Source organism: Lagopus muta, chromosome 4 (assembly GCF_023343835.1).
Source record: "Lagopus muta isolate bLagMut1 chromosome 4, bLagMut1 primary, whole genome shotgun sequence".
Lineage (NCBI taxonomy): Eukaryota > Metazoa > Chordata > Aves > Galliformes > Phasianidae > Lagopus > Lagopus muta.
The window spans coordinates 16,159,519-16,177,156 of NC_064436.1; the positions used below are offsets into that span (position 1 = coordinate 16,159,519).

Genomic DNA, 17,638 nt, shown 5'->3' on the forward strand with positions numbered 1-17,638 from the left:
GACACCACATCCTGTTACACTGCTCTGGATATCAGGACAACTCTTGCTAGGGTTATATTTCTCCAGATACTCAGAGAAGACAAAAACACTTTTTCTAATACACTTTTAGTGAAATTCAGATTAAGTCAGAGCAACTCAGAATTTAAGTCAGCAGAGAGCTCTGCTGACAGGAGCTTGGCTGAATGTAGGGGAGGCAGCTAGTGTTGTATGCAACAGAGCATAACACAACAGAAGAAAAAGAGATTTTAGTTCATAGCTACATACGTCTCACAAGTGAGGGATGTTTCTTTTAGCTCCATATACCCAAGTGCAGCACATCTTGGGCTTCTCATATATCACAGATATGTCAAGTAGAAAGCACTTGCAAAGTGAAAATACACTCACCCTGTAGAGTTAGAAGGATGGAAACCTCCTTTCTACTCACCATCCACCATTTCTTCCGGCAACGGTTGAACAAATAATTACATTACCACCAAATTTATATTCATGTTGAAATTGTTCCTAAATTGGTCACTTAGAAGATGACCGAAGGTTGTATATGTTGTTTGATGACTGGAACATTCTAGAAGGGTCATGTGGTAAGTGTCAAAGCAGATTCTGAAACAAATTTAGCTTTAGCATTTGCTGTTTGTTGAGAACATATGTTTGTGAAGAAGATTTGAGGCTAAATCCTATGTTTAGGTTTGTATGCTTACATACATTCAAACAGAAGATTCTCTAGATAAGGAGAAACATTGCCATTGGACTAGAATATTAAACATCAATTGTTGTTAGTCCCTAAATAAGGATGTGGCTCAAGGTTAGTCTTAACAGTTTCTACATATTTCCAGCTATTGTCTCATCTTCTTCGTGCATGTTCTACTTCCCACTAGTCATGATGACAAGCAACTTCCACAGTCACTCATTTTTGCCCAGACTTCCTCTGGCCCGACCATCTTTATTATGTTCTTAAGGTAAGGTCTTCCTTTTTCCATACTCTGCTTTCTGTAGTGCAGTTTCTCATTTGCTCCCCAGTGATATAAAGATTTACTGTGGCTTTTTCTAGTTCACTCACTCCCAGCCAAGGGAAGAAAGCTCTTCTAAGCTGAAGTCATCCAGTATTTCCTTCAACAAGAGAATTCAACACCATTCTCTCTGCCTAATACCCGTGTTTCTTCTGCAAAGTAATAAGCATCATGTAACCTACAGTACTTCCCAGTTCATCCACCAGGCAGTATTTTCCACACCTTGCATTTGCACAACCAGTGCAATCCCCTCAAACAAGGAGAAGTAGGGGAAGCAGCGTTATTTTTTCTATTTTACCTGGGTATTTACAGGCTATATTTCCAGTCCATTAGTAATGTCTGAATATGAAATGAAGTGAGAAGAATTAGAGGTTAAAGGATTTAACAGAAATTGCACTACAGATATAATAGTTGGCTCTTCCTTTTTGCTGAAGGGGTGAAAAACAAATAATAATAATTAAAAAAAATCAGAGCTGAGACTACATGCAGACTTCACATGTTGCTATGAGTTCATGTTCCCTCCAGGCTGTGTGCTTGCTGGGTCTCAGCTCAGGATTGGAGCCAAATCTTGTTTTCTCTGCCCCTGTTCAGGTACACGCTGAATGTCTTCAAGGACCTGGGTGATGGTCAGCAAGTCAGTGGTGACACTGTAGTGAACTGGACCCTGAAAGAATCTGGCAAGTCCACCTGCATCCCAGAACTTCAATGTGCAGGTCCAAGAAGAGTGGGAGTTCCTAATCACAGAATCTTTCTGTCAGGTAGTACTTCTTGAAATCAAATTGTTGTCCTTGTCAGTAACACCTGAGTAGAGGTTGCCTGGACTATCTTGCCTAACTGAGAGGAATGCAAAACAACTCAAGCACTTCTTTGCAATGATCTCTTCTGTTTGCTCAGGCTTATAAAATGCTCACCCAGTAATCAGTGTTTGGAGATTGAGCCCTTGTCTTTTTCTCATCTTGCTGAATCATTATAAGTTGTCAGGTTTAAAGTATTTCTATTAAATCATGGCTTTGAAATATGTGTTCTGTGACTATTCTGTAGTAGCATAATGACAGGCAGTTTTCTTGTCGATAATAGTCTCATTTGATTATTCCTAAAAATGCAAACAGAAGGTGGAATGTAAATGTTAGCTGATAAGTCCTCAATTATGCATGCTAGCTATTAGCCCTAACAAATATTAATTACAACTTTTAACAGTTGGCAAAGCGGTCTTGACGTTTCAAAGGTGAATTTACACATTAAAGACACTCATCTCTGCTGGGGAAGAGGAATACGGCAAGATCAAAATGCATGCATAGAACTGGTGTGACAGGACTGCTGCACATCTTGAAAACTAAACTGAACCTTAGTGAAGAAGGTAGCAGGTGAAATTATGTTGGATGGGGCAGAGCTAACTTGTCAGTTTTGGGTACCAGACCAAGAGCCAATGAAGTCCTCTTACCATGGCAAATGGGGATGCTGTATCCACGGCAAGAAGAACAGGCTCTGTTCTTCACACAGAGTGTGTGCTCTTCCAGATCTTGCAGTGGTGAAACCAAAGATAGAGATGACTGCATGCTGCTTAATGGACAGAGGAATGAAGCAAGTATACAAGAGCTGCTCCATGTAAAAATTTAAGCAAACAGACAAAATGCAACAAAAGTTCACCTTCCCACCAGGGGTCCATAAGTAGCAGACCAGCCATGTCCATGCTGAAATACTTATGGTCTAGCAACTGCCAAAGCTCTAAGATGCTATGCTTTGCAAACTGGTATCAGGAGAGAGGAATTTTAACCAACAAACATATTCTTTCCCCATAGGAAAATGCTCACAGAAATGCATTAGTAACAGACCAGCATTTGCAGTGCTGCTCTGGAGCTGTTTTCACCTCGTTATTTCCCCAACACATGGTGTGTGGTTTTGTACTTTGTTTTGTTTGTTTGTTTTTCCCCTGAGAGATATGTGGTGGTGGGTACGAGCTGTTCTGGGAATTTATCTTTATTCCTACCTGCAGTCCCGTTAAATTGCTGTCATTTGGTCCAACGTTTGACCACTTCTTCACCCTTGCAAGCAAAGCAACCATACAAAAGTTGGGATCTGCAAAGTCCTACGCTGAGTATTACATGACACCTGCATCGCTCAGCTTGGTGTCGGCTCTAAACTCGGCCCACGGTGCACTCAATTCCATCGCTTAGGTCATTGGAATAGATCAAACTGTCCCCAAGCACGACCGTTTCAGCCGTATTATCAAGCCCTGCATGGCCCGCCCTGGATTAGCTGCACTCCTCGCTCTATCAGCTGGCATCCAACAGCACCGCGAGGCGCGGGCGGCGAGAAAGGTCGCGCGCCCCCTGCTGGTGAGGGCGTGTGTGAGCGCGTGGGGGGCGCTGGGCGGGAAGAGCGCGCGGCACAGCCCGCTCCCCGGCCGCCATACCTAACACAGTCACCAGGTGGCGGTGCGACGTCGGCGAAGCGCAATTTCTAAAGCTGCGCTGAAACCTTCGAGTACTGAGTACGGCCCTTTGCTAAAAAATAGCGCCCAAACACTAAAAAACAAACAAACAACCCCCGCCTCCCCCAACAACGACAACAAAAACCTTGCTTTTAGTACACAGGTAACTTTTTCCTGACCTCTCCGGGCCTCTCAAGCCCTTCACTGAGTACTTCCTAGTGTCCCAGAAGAGAAGAAAAAAGAACAAACTGTTCTCATGGAGCAAGTTGGAGAGCTGGTTCACAGCCCTCTCAAACATGATAACAAGAAAAATGTAGGTAGGTTTTACTCTGGGAGGAAGAAGCAGTAACTAACCATGCAGAAAAGAGGTTTATACAGAAGGGGAGTCTGAGGTGCTGGTAAGAAGTAAAAGGGCATCACCAGGACAACGCATTCACACGATCATCACAGAGGACTTACATTTGTTCTGCACGGCTGGGATTTCCTCCATGGTGCCTCTGCCTGTGCTGGTAATACTCATCAAATGCATAAGTAGCCATGATGGGATTTCAGGCAAACACTGACCTGTCCTAAAATCAAACAAAGTTAAAAGGAAATGAGCAGAGAGGTACATAACATTACCTTACACGCTGTGAGAGAAAGGACAGAAAGGCATATCTTAGCCCAGAGCTGCAGCCTCTCAGAATACAAATGTTAGGTGAAATAGGAGAGATCAGTGCAACCAGCCTGACTGCGAAAGCCATCACATACCTGAGGAAACAAAGGGCAAAACACATCTGTTTGGGTCCTGCCACCTGCAGCCTGAGTAACACGCAGTTTTCATTTGACTGAAGAGGAGAAGGGAAAAAAAAGTCTATTATCTGCTAAATCTGCAAACAGAGCTGCATTCTTGATTACAGCTCCAATTAAAAGAAAGTACAAACTGTTCTCTAGGTCAAAGTGAAAACAAGCAGCAAGAATTCAGTAGTATCCCTGAATTCCTTCTGAAATCTTACTATGAGAGCATGTGGGAACCCAGCAGGCAAACCCAGCTCATGGGCACTGAAGATGCCATCATGGAGCCCTTACGAAGACACAGACAGATCATGGCAAGCATTTACCTCCTCAAGCTGTGCCCTCCAGGTAAGTCTCTAAACTTAGTTTCTGACTTAAAAGTAGATTTTTATTTGCCTAACACACTGTGCTGTTACTTGCCACACAGCGAAGAAGTAAAGTAGCTAAGTTAATTTTACTTTAAAGAAACAAGTTCCACATGCCTTAACAAGGGCAGGAATCACCTCATAAAGTTCAAACTCGTCTGCCAACAACAACAAAAAAAAGTACTTGAAATCAACTGAGCTGTCATTTATTGAAGAATAACTGAGTTTAAAAGCATGATTTGGTCATAATTTGGCCTAGTAATATTATAATAACAAGGGGCTGGCCTGGTGCATGAGCAAATGAAGGTAACTAGTCTCTTGATCACCTGTATGGGCTCTGGGCTATTTTTCCTCTCCCTGCAAGGGAAAAATGGGTAAGTATCTTTCAGCACAATGCATGAGCTGACCCCAGATCTTCAGCATCCCCGTGTCTGAAATGTAACAGGAATGGCAAAGTGAATAGGAGTAGGGGAAAAAAGGAAAAATTCAGAATGCTTGAGGTTGGAAGGGACCTGTGGTAGTTGGGTGATATCTGGATGTCATCTTGTCCAAAACAGAAGTTTTTAACTGTTAAATAACTGTTAAATAAATAAAAAACTAACTAAATTACCTGGATAAAAACTGCTGTTGAAAAAACAAACAAAAACCTGATCTGAGCTTTTATGAATTGTCTGGAGAAATTTCTGTTCAAAGAAATTCTCTTCATGCTGTGCTGATAGCTTAGATTTTATTCTTTTGTATGCTGGGTGCTGATCTGAGCAAGCATGGGATGCGCATGCAGGTGAATACAGGCATGTAAGTCAGGACTTAACTGGAACAGAAAAAATTGAAATAACAAATACTACCTGAGCCTTAGCTATGCAAAGAGTAGAAAGAAACTGAAACTGCAGTTCTGCTCATGCATTTGTAATTTTTCAACAGAAAATCTGAATAGAGATCGTCTATTTCTGATGGGTAATTTCTAGGAAAGAATCTTGTGTAATTGAATGCTTGTTACACTCTATATTGTATGCATATAAATTAAAGTAAGTAAGCCTCTAAGCCATAATCCAAGCCAACTATGAGCCTAATCTGTTTATCATGCTCCTTGTAAGTTAGTAATGAGAGGCTGGTAGGACTTCTCTAAGCTCGGGATGGCCTGGAAAAGATCTAGTAGTTTTACAAATCTTACAAATATTATAAATAAAAGTTCCCAAATTTCATACCCACATCGTGTAGCACAGTTTCAGCTTTCCATTTCTTTCAAGCCCTGAGGCTTCCCTCCCACTCTTCCTCTTTATAGTAGCCCAACCGCGCTGCCTAACATGTGATGGGAAAGGGAACGGAGATCAAGTTCACATCCTTTGCTTGCCATCTCCAGCTCCACAAAGACTTCTGGTCACTTAGTTCTCTCTTCTACCAATGGAATAATCTGCTTCTTCATCTTCCTTTACACGAACATGCAGTTGTACTTTTCCTCCTTTTTCCTTCAGACATGTTTGTAATCTAGGCTCCTAGGCCATTCATACATGAAGGGAGCGCTACAACACTTTTGCCAAAATTTTTTTTACAAGTTGTTATGAGCTACATCCTCTTGGTATGTCTGTAAAGCATCACACTGCTTCAGTGCTGTGCCATTTTCAGGCTAATGCGTTTTACCTCTCTGATGAATTGGCATATGGTTATGGCACAATTTAATATTATGGTCTACTCCATACAAGAAGCTACAAGAAGGTGTTCAGCAATATCTTACCAGTATAATACAGACTTTCTCTCAGTGTACAGTGAATAATTTGCAGCGGGAACACAGGGACCACGAACAATAACATTTATCTTCAGATATTTTTATCACGCTCCTGCAATCTAGGCACTGCAAAATAAAACCAAAATTAAATTCATAGATAATTCTTCAGAATTATCTTCAAAACCAATGCAACCTCTGCTAGGGCTGAGTTGGAGTTACTCAGAGAAGAGGAGTGAATGTCCCTGCGCTATGTTTGGAGGTAACTCTTCCATCATTGGAAATAAAAAGCTATGCATGATGTACTTAAGCTGTATAAAAATTCCCAGTTGGTAATACGTATTCTATTTTGAATGACATAATTAAAAATGTTCTGTACAGAAAGCCCACAGCAAGTTATGTAGAAATATATAATATGACATTTCAAGGTTTTTATTTTTTCAGGACATTCCTGCATTTCTGAGTATTGTATTTCTGAATCAAAAGTGTTCCAAGAAAACAAGGAATTCAGCAAGCCCCAAATATATCACCAGAAGCCCCTCCCCACCAGAAGTTCAGGTAGCCAAGCCTGGAGGATTATGTATGAGTACTTTCTGTTTGACCACCTCATGGCTAGAGCCCAGTGCAGGTAATGCACTTCCCAACGCCCTTGCAGTCTCCAGACTTGCTGGGCCTCATATCCCCTCCCAGAAGTCCTTAAACTCTTGCCTTGCACCATGCCTTCACTGTACAATAAGCGTAGGGCTGCCTTGCAGCACTTGTCTCTCATCACAAAGCCAGAACCTGTCCCCAGCCTGCTTCAGTTTCTAGAGAAATATCCTGAAATCTCTAAACCAGAGCTGTACGAAGGCTCTCAGAAATGCCAACATTTCTATGGCAATGCTGAGATGGAAGAAATGGAAGTTTGGGGCTGTTTGTAAACTGTATAAAGCAGGGATGCCCTGGAGCTTTCCATGCTGCTTTGTGAACCTCATTACTGGCACTGAGAACATCCCTGCCCCCTGAAGCAGCTGCTATGTGAGGGAAATATTTTGGTTCAGATACAGTGAGTACAAGTGCTTCTGAAATCAGATTTTCTTTGATTTCCGGTTCACAGATTTCTGCTGGAAATAGAACAAATTGAATGAAAAGAATTAAATAATGTCTCATAAGCTGTGGACCTTGGCTCTACAGTCATCTCTGCTTGGCGCTGTTCTGTAGAATAAAAGTTGATTTAAGGACATTTCTGATTGCTTACCTGCTAGTGGATAAAACAATAACATGGTTGCTGGGTTTAGCTGTATAGCTGCTTGTTTAGTTACACAGATAGTATGAGGTAAGTACAGCCTTAACATTTGTGCTCAGAACAAACAAAAAGTGCATGGTTTTGCCAGCATCGGTCAATGCAGGACTCTTTAATGCAATGTGTGAAGTGGGAGTACGAAATACTCCTGCTCTGATCCATCACTGCATTCACCCAAATAATCTACTCTTTTTAGAAACATTACCTGCAGCAATATCTATCAGAGCAAAGAAAGAGGGAGAGCAGTGAATTAATATTAATGCCTATTAGTTGCTCCTTATGAAGTGACTAGTCTGGTGAATCTCTTGAAATCACCAAAAAGCATGATGCTTTCCTTTGTATTGTTTCTGAATCATGCCATATCCCTACAGGATTTTAGCTTCCTTCTCATTAACTACTTGGTGAAACAATTGCTGTACATGTGGGTGGGTGGGAATTGAGTAGCAGCCACTCTCCTTCCTATCTTCCTTGAGCAGCATGCTGCAACCTGCTGCTTTGTTAACATCCTGCTGGCATTCATCCTCTTTACTTAAGTGGTATCTAAGATAGGAAAATATTTGTTTGTCGTTTAAAGTGCAGCTTCTTCTGAGAACGAGGTCAAGGCATATGAAGTATGTGCTGTTTTTTATACAACAGGCTTTGGTATGGGGTCAGTTGAGAACTGAGTAATGGCTTGTTTTCAAATATTTCCTATTTTAACAGCTATCTCTGAACAAATCTGAGCTTCTGAATGACAACATTGCCATGTGCATAGTTTAACCTGCGCTAGTTACCTTGACATACTAGCCATGGAATTGAAGTCACCATGGAGCTGGCAATGTGCAGCCACCATGGGATTCAGGAGGGAAGAGGTACAGCAGTTCTGTCTTTGCCCTTCTCAGCTTCATCCTCTTTCTGGCTTCTGTGTCATTCCCTGCAGCTATTGCCACCATTGCCAGTAATTTCTAGCTCCTGTATAGCACCTTTCATCTATAGCCTCTGTAGAAGCATTCCTTTTACCTTCATTAAATACCTAACAAGGCATTTAGGCTCTTCCTCCTCCAACCGTGTCTGGCATCTACAAATCTCTTCTTGCTGTCTTGGCAGCCTACTGGGCTAAGCCTTAGTCATCTAAATGGCAGCTGCGTCAAGGGAGTGCCTCAACAAAAAGCAGCAAACTAGTTTTTGTTTCAGAGAGGTATTTAAGATGTGAAGTACCAGCAGTGCTCCTAACTGAAGGCAGGCTTTGGTCAGTTCACTGTCTAAAACAGCTACAGATTGAGAAAGTCTCCGTATTACTTAAACAGTTTCCTAGGGTGGTATTGGGGGGCGGGGAGGGGAGGCAGGAAGGAGAGGGGGAATGGAATTACTCGTTGAGCCTAAGAAGAAACCAAGGCTAGGCTACTTTTGGAATCACAAAACCAATTGAAAAACAAAAGCAGTTATGCATGCAGAATTACAGCTCACCCTCTACCCCATATCCTCTTGAAATAAACATCTAAGAAAGTAAAAAGCTCAGAAAACCCAGATGTCAGACTCTCAAAGTTGAGGGTGACTTTACAGGTAGCGAGAGTAGGAACATGGGGAAATAGCCGAGGCTGCTGTGATACAAACTGTGCTCTGTCTCTCCTTAAAAGTTAGGAAAACTTGTAACCTAAGAAAGGATAACACGCTCTTCCTCTGTTCAAGAAGAGATTTCCAGAGTTCACACTCAGACAGTAGCCTTCTTGATGAGCATCCTCACTGCCTATCTTAAGTGCTTAAGCACAGTCTGCTCTCTGCAGATTTTTAGCGATGCAGTGGTCCCATATAAATACAATTCCAGGTACCTAGAGAAGGTGCACACTGCAAAACTGACGTGTATTGCTGTGGTCTGAAAAGGGTGTGAACGAGTGCTGCTGGCGTAGCACGTTTGTGGCCAGCATGGACCCCTTTGTGGATGACTGGCTCTGTATTTCCTTGACAATTTGGAGGCATTATTTTGAGTATGTTAAAACAGAAAACAAATATATATATATATATATATTTGGCTCTATTTGCTTTGTAAAATTAGTTTCATAAGCATTTTTTAGGATGACTTTCTAAATCCAATAAGGATCTAGCAAGCATTCATTAAATTAGATGAATTATGGGTAAAGACAGAATTTGCAAATATATTTTTGCTTGGCTTTGCCTCACTGTTGGCACAGATATCTGGAGACTCTGATTCATGAACACTGTTTTCAGATCAGATTTACTTTTAAGACCAGAAGTACACTTACATTAAATGAACAACTTTGTGATGTGTTTGCCTTAGATTTTCTGAGAGAACATGTCCTGGCAGTCAAGTGATGATTACTGTTAGAAAGCTTGCAAAATTCTTTCTCGAAAGTCCTTGCAGAGTTTAAAGTGGTCTTTAGGCTTTTTTACGGAATGCAGAACAGATAACCAGAAATAGTGTCATTATATTAAAAGGCTTCCTAGAAACAACTGATATAATTTAAAGAAAGTGACTCAGAAAGAGGTGTGGCTTTGTACAGTAATCCTCAAGCAGTAGCTAATAGGCTGAGATTTACAAAGTATTCTGTCTGTGTTTCTGCTTGTTTGTTAAATCTTCTCTACTTAATTACATTGTGGGATTGAGAAGAACTTTCAGAGTGTTTCTTTCCAATTTCAGGAGAATGAAAAAATTGAGGATTCTATTAACAGTTTAATTGAACAGCTGGCATAAATCACAGTATACTATGAAGTTTGTAATTTGTCATGTTTTGATGTTACTTAGTTGATTAAATACTCCTTGTTGCAGTAGCTAAAGAGCGAAATGGCCAGGGTACCGATATGAAATCTAACCAAAACCAGAGTTTGTACAGAAAACTAAGGAACCTTAATTTGACACTGGTCTTGTCAACCAGCACAAGGTAAATACTACAGAAAACATGAATTTGAGAAGAAAAGCTCTTGATTGAAAAAAGAGATAAGTTCAGTACAAAAGAGAATGAACAACACTGTAAATTGCAGCAGACTATGAAAAAAGAGTGTGTTTAATTAAAAAAGCTGCTTTCTCATGTAGGAACATGCTGCCTGGGCTGTGTAAACATGCTGTCTGCCTAATCAAGGTTTACAAAGACCTGGTAGCAGTGAAATAAAGTAAAACCCAAGGCAATGTGGCATTCTTCGATTTTGTTAATTACCCCCTACTTTATCTTCTTTGTTCCCAGGCACAAAGCAGCTTCACACTCTTTCACAGACTTGTAGTAAATTAGACTGTTCAGTTAGGAACAGTAAAACAATAGGATGGAGGTGAATCTGAAGATCTGAGAGTTTCATCTAATAATGAGACCTTGGAAGTTTTGCAGTGCTATTGGTTCAAGACTGCATGAAATTTTTCTAATGAAATGTAAATTGAGTCTTTGCTGAACCCAAATGGGAGAGGGAGGTACACTGAATGTTGTACCTGATCTGCAGGGGAAGAAAAAGGCAAATCAACTTCTACACTGTACATTCAGATTCCTGTAGACTTATCAAGCCATTTTGAGGGTAAAAGCCTCACCTGAAGGGCCTCATCAGCTGCTGAAATTGACTCTGACAGACTTAGGCTCAGGGAAGAGGATCCTCATGGTACGAAGTGTATTCAGACACTGAATCAACCAGACTAATTAAAAAAAAAAAAAAAAAAAAAAAAAAAAAGGATTAAATTCCAGAACGCAAAGTCACAGCTCAGGTACATCTCAGCATAGTTTCCCATGACATAAAAATTGTCCAAGAACACTGAAGAGCACAGATATCACTCAAGTGCTATTCCCTAATTTTGTACCTTTCCTATTTCTCTAATTGGTGTGTCTGTATGCCATTAATGCTGCAGCCAGTGTTTGCAATTTATAGATACTATTAGGCAGTAAAGATTTAATTATGTACAGATTAGAACATTTTTTTTTTCTTCTGTAAATTTCAGACTGTGTTTCAGCAAGACATGTTTTATTTTCTGCAAGTAACACCTTTTTGGGAATAATAAACTAAAATGAAAAGGTGTAGTAATGCAAACAGGAGTGACTTGATCCTCAAATGCAATCAGAGCAACTCAAAGATGAAGAGCTGGAACAAAAAAAATAAATGGTTTTAGTACTGAAACTTTTTACAATTTATACACACAAAAAAAGACATGAGGGAAAGAAATTTTGTAACCTCTGTTCAGCCAGTAGTGAAAGAGATTCTGATTATTCTGGATTTTTGGTGCATTATGTGAATCAGTAGTGGTCCATTGACAACAGTGGTCAGAAGCTTCCAGTGGCAACAGCAACAGTAGACAGTGCAAAGCTGTGAATACAGCTCCTATATTTATGCTGTCATTTCTTAAATACAAAGTTGAAAATCTAAATTTTTGGTAACCAAAAGACAAATTTCCTAAAATATACATACTTCCATCTGCTGTTTTTGCAAAATGACTTTTCTTTAAAGTGAGCAGAACATATAATTTTTTTTCTGTAAATACCAAATATTACTAATACTACCGCATCTTCTTTTCTTCCTCTCAACATTTTTTTCCTTCTTATTTCTGTCAAGGAAAAACAGAATAATAGAAAAAAAGAAATACAAACATAGGAAAAGCATGAGAACCAGATGTTTACCTAATGATGAATTTCACTTTCATTCTGGTCCTGAACATAACGGAGCCCACTTTCTCAGGAAAATCTAGAGTAAAAAACCCAATCCATTTATTGTTTGCTTATCAAGCAACGATGGTTATTTGAATCTGTTTTCAAGAGAAGAAAGTCATTAAGTCTGTCTGCAGCAGTCACATCAGTGAATATCAAAATATAGGCATTCATTCTGGCATGGTCAGCTGGTCAATTTTTTCAGCCCAAAATTCAAAAAAGGAAGATGAGCTAGACTATAACAGGACAATTAAGTCAGCATCAATATAAAGTAAAATCATGGGGGAACTGCACTACAAAATTCCAGCGACACACAGTTAAAGATGAAATTAATGCCATCAGCACTGCTTCGAAGAAAACATTTATGAAATCTGTGGTTTAACAGCAAAATCTGCATGTGTGCAGTGTAGCCTACTTAGTTCTTATTCAAGTGCTCAGTTTATCTTTGCAGCAAATTAGATAAATAAAAATGAGCTCACACAAATAGATTTGGTCAGATTTCAAGAACACAGTTTTATGAAAGAACAGCATCAGTGTGATATTTTGGATATCACAATATTTTGCAGTATATGGAACATATTAGGTCTGATAAAACTCAAGTTTTTACACCAGTGATCCTAAAGTACTTCCAAAAACTTTGTTGATCAAACTGTCAGATAACAAATATGGGTACTATGAAAGTTCTGTGACTGAAAAGCAGTCACACAGAACGCCAGAAATAACCTGAGAAATTGGTCCTAGCCATGAAGTTTTCTTTCTAAAAGTCTGTGGTGCAAAGTACCACATATAGATGCACAGAACATAGAAGACAGAACAAGCTTAGAAGATGGTGGCCTCCACTCCGGAGCAGCAGCTCGGGGAAGACTGCATGATATTTAGAAATTGCACCCTAAGGTCATGGTGTCAGGATAAAGAAAAAAATGACCTGCAGCAGAAAGAGGAGAGTAAACTAAAGACACTGAGGTAGGTGTTACATACTCCTTTGCAGAGGTTTGGAAAGCATGCAGAAAAGACTTTCCACAGTGATCCAGGAGACAAAGAACACACTTTGCTCTTGCAAGAGATAAGGAGAATAATGTTTAGTAAGCATGAAAAATGAAGACTGAAGGGTGATGGAATTACAATGTACAAACACCTCCCTGAAAAGAAACAAGGATTTCCTGAAGTGCTCTTCAATTTAGCAAGGAAGGGCATAACTTGAATTACTTGATGGGAGCTAATGCCAGGGAAAATGAAATAGAAAGTACAAATCTTCATCATGACAGTCATTAATCAAAGCAAATTATGAATGAGAGCAACTGATTCTGCAGCTCTGGATACCTTCATCCAGACAGTGTACCCTGCAGGAGCATATATGAATGCAGCAGAACTCAAACAGTGGCTAAACTAGCATCATAGCCAGAGCCAGGGTAGTACAAAAAGGACTCTCACCATGGTCCAGACACTGAGAGGAGTGCCAGTGTCCAGGAGCAGGAGCCATACTTACATCTGCTGGTGATGGACTAGGGCACTGCTTTGTTTTTCTCCTCAGACGTGGACCCTGCCCTTATTATCCTGCCAGCAGCACTCACTGAGAAATAACTTTGAAAATGAGAGTTGTGGTCCCACATTCTCTCTGCCTCTCAGGTTTTCCTCTCCCTGGTACATAAAATGAAGGGAAAATAGTTGAATGCTCACTCTGCTAGTTATGTTACCTCCTAGGGGCATCTTTCCTGCTCTGGTAGCTCAGGTCCAAGAGATACCCAGAGCTGCCATTCAACTTCAGGAGCATGAACGCTGTTATGTCTCCAGTGCTTCATAAACACAGAACAAATGGTACCCCTGGAAATTTAAGATCATCAATAAAACAGATGCATTCTCACCGTTCCCATTTTTCTGCAGTATTCACTGCAGAATCTACTTGGACAACAAAGTAGGACATCAGATAACAAATTAAATGTGTCAGAAGCATAAAGATAAAGCTTTCATAGGAAAAGGAGTGGGCACAGCAGTATAAACTCAGCTGTGTTTTTCAAGGGGAACAAAGAGAAACTGTACAGAGACAAGGGTGTCCCAAACAAAGCCCCACGATTTGAGTCAGTTCAGACTGAATGATCGCGGCATAAATGATCCTGGCTTCTGGGCAAATCTGGCATCTTGTACAACAGATACAAGAGCCAAATGGACAAGCATCAACTCTGAGAGCAACAGCAGCATGTGGTACAGATGGAAATGACTAATGCTGAGAAGTTCAAGAATGAAATGTTAACCCACACTGCACTGTTTTAGATTTCATCCCTTCCAGCCCTTTGGTTAATTCCTTCTTGGCAAGATTTCCCCGAATTATTCTCCAGGTTGATATCCACGGTTTAGGTCTGATCTGAATGAAAGGTAGCTTAACAGAAGGCAAAGCAATGGGAGTTTCAGAAGTCACGTTTCAGCCATAGCAGCTCCAGTCCTGGCAGTAAGTCAGAGCATGTAGCCAATTAGGACTGCTATGGGACCTCTGACCAACAGAGATTTGGCATCTGTATGAAGTGCTCCCCTACCCCACTCTCATTCATCCTTCTAACATGCTGCCTTCTCAGTGTCCCACAGTAACAGGAATATGTTGACGGTCCAAAGCACAAATGAAGGGGTCAGGCATGAACGCATTTTACTTTTTCAGGAAGTCTTCCCGAAGAATGGAAGACAGCAACAGACTCTTTCCTCTTCCACAGATCGATTGAGCCATGAAGATTTACCTGCAGCACAGTGAGTGATTTGGTATGCTGCCATCTCTGAAACACATAGTGAAGTTTTGCTTATACAAATTCAATTTTTGGTCAGCTACTCTTTCCTAAAGCAATGATATTTGCTCTTGTTCGATACATAATAATGGTAATTTGTATCCTGTGTACATGTGATGGAGAGTGGGGAAAAAATATTTGTGCCATCTTATTCTACTGAAAAAATCACAGAAAGATAAAAGAGTAGCCAACACTTTCCCCTGGGTAATAAGAGTATTTGTGAATTCATGTTTAATCCTTTCTTTTACTTCATTTCTACTGCTTTGATTCTACTCCTTTCCTTCCTGGATGTTACCTAGCTCATGCACAAATCCATGAAACATATTCAGCTGACAGCAGAAGACAGCAGCCGTTTTTGACCATGTAAAAAGGATGCTGTGTAATGCCTATCAAGCACCTTGCTATAGTGTTCATCTGCGTCAGTGAAGTAACCAGAGGCAGCTCTGTGTCACATTTACCTGGAATAACACTAGATGATGCCTTATGCCATCTCTCCTATCTGTGACAGCCACCTGGGGCAAGCACGAAGTTGTGCCCACTCCTTTCCAATCCATGAAGCAGGACACAGAGTTGAAAGGTCCTGTAGGAGATGACTGAGCGCTGAACTCACTGCTTCCATATCTCTCCAGGAGAACATCCTTTCTCCACAGAATACATCTGATTCCTTCAGATCCCCCAAGTATGACAGGTTTAGAATAGTGATTGGTGGCATATCAGTCAAGTGTTTCTCATAAATCCTGAATTTCTAAGCAGGTGACAGATCTGACTATGTTAGTACAGACACCGGATGTTTGCTCTTCACTGGACTCAACCAGACTCACTCATGCTTATGTAAAGCAAATCCAGGTGTGTGCCAGGGCTGAGATGACAAGCTGTACTGAGGCCTTTAAACATACATGCCATATTGCTATGTTTTTCACAATCTAAAGTACATAAAGAAATAATAACTAGCCAGTATCCAAAGTGCCATTGTCAGTGATGTCTATAGGCAGACAGCATCACTGCTTAAGAGCAGGTTAGCGTTATACTCTTCCAAGGAAGGTGTCCTCAAGCTCTGTAACAATTCCCTTGTCTGGGAGACCCACTGAGCCTTTAGTTTCATCTGAAAAAGATACAACTCTTAGCTCATGAAGAAAAGCTCTACAGCTATGTTTATGCAGGACAATTATTATATTACATAAAATTAATTGACCTTCAATAAATGAAACCAGGAGACATGTTTTACTTTACTGTGCAACAGATTGGTACAATATATTCCTTCCATTTCCCATTACTGTGATAGGAGAGCACTTAGTAATGCAGGTTTGCCTTAAAGTACTATAAAAAGTAAGCATCTGCCACTCATTGATTCCTGGAAAGAGTGTAATACTTGGCTCTCCAAAAATGCCCTCTGAAATAAACAAAAGCAGTTGGTAAATATGGACGCTACTTACCAATCCAATACTCCAGTGGAGCTATTGGAAAGAATTTTAGGCAGGAAAGATGCGTTTATGACTGGACAGCACTGAGGACATTAGAATTTCAAATACTCACTGAGCTGAAATGTTTATGCACTGCCACCGTCTGATTAATAACATTATCAGCAGGGTTGACAATGTTATTAATTGTAGGGATGAGCACCAGCTGATCAGGAGCTGCTATGGAAGCTGTTCCATCATCTTGGACATAGGGCATCCAGATCCCACTTCTCAGATGCGAAGTCACAGGCCACGAGATGTGAGAAACCTTCTTGTTCACTTCATTCTGACCTGAGTCAACTACAGACTAGCTTATAGGTCTAAAGCCTAAGTTTTAACATCCTTTTCAACCTTCACTATCACATTCTCAAATACAGTTGTGGTCGCATTACCTGGCTGCTTTTCAGGCTAAACTGCACAGTGTAACTGCAAGAACACAACTTCCATGGCACAGGAAAGGTAAGGCTATGATGCATTTCAAAGCAAATGTAATGTAATGGAAAACACCAGCCCACAATAGAAAAGGGTGGACCAGGCAGCCTTCAAACAACAGCTGTCACAATGCAGCACAGGCAGGCATTTCAACTGCCCCCATATTAAATGTGCCTTGTTGAGTACCTGCATGGTTGTCCTCAAGCTACATACTTTATCAACATACCATAACTGAGAATATGATGAAGAAAACAAATTAGTTACAAAAATAAACAGTTTGCTTGGTAAAAAAGCAAAATATATTATTGCTTTAGTATCTGCACTGATCATTTTCTTGACTGCTAACACATCCAACAGTATTACTATAAGAGCAATGGAAAGAAGAAAAATTGAGTAGGAAAACAGAAGGCAGGTGCAATACTGTGATACAATGGAAAACACAGCAATGACAGCAGAGTCCTAGGCTGAGGGCTTTGAACATTTGCCCAAATGCAACAGCCACATGCACAGAAACAAAGAAAAGAAAATGCTTACCTTCAGTAGGCCTGTGTAAGGCAGGGATCGCCAGCAAAAAATCCTTGCCTCCTCTGCCAACCCTTAAATGAGGTCTGGTAAGGGGTGATCCTGGCTCCACTCCTGGTCACATTGCATGCACCTGAGCTCCCCTGGGTTGGCCCTGCCTTCCACCAGGTACTCAATCACTGCTTCAGGCTGTGATTTAGCATTTCTGCTACAGTGGGTAAATATACATGCTAATTTAAAATTTTTTAAAAACACAAACCTGCCATCTTGAGA

The 17,638-nt window shown here is 40.6% G+C and overlaps 1 long non-coding RNA gene across 1 annotated transcript; it reads right to left on the minus strand.

Moving 5' to 3' along the window:
- Positions 1 to 6,315: 6,315 nt before the first annotated feature.
- On the minus strand, positions 6,316 to 17,431 carry LOC125691766 (uncharacterized). Its single transcript, XR_007376237.1, has 4 exons — positions 17,378 to 17,431; positions 12,160 to 12,223; positions 11,085 to 11,186; positions 6,316 to 6,423 (listed from the first exon to the last, which is right to left on the minus strand). It is a non-coding gene; the product is annotated as an uncharacterized LOC125691766 (long non-coding RNA).
- Positions 17,432 to 17,638: the final 207 nt, after the last annotated feature.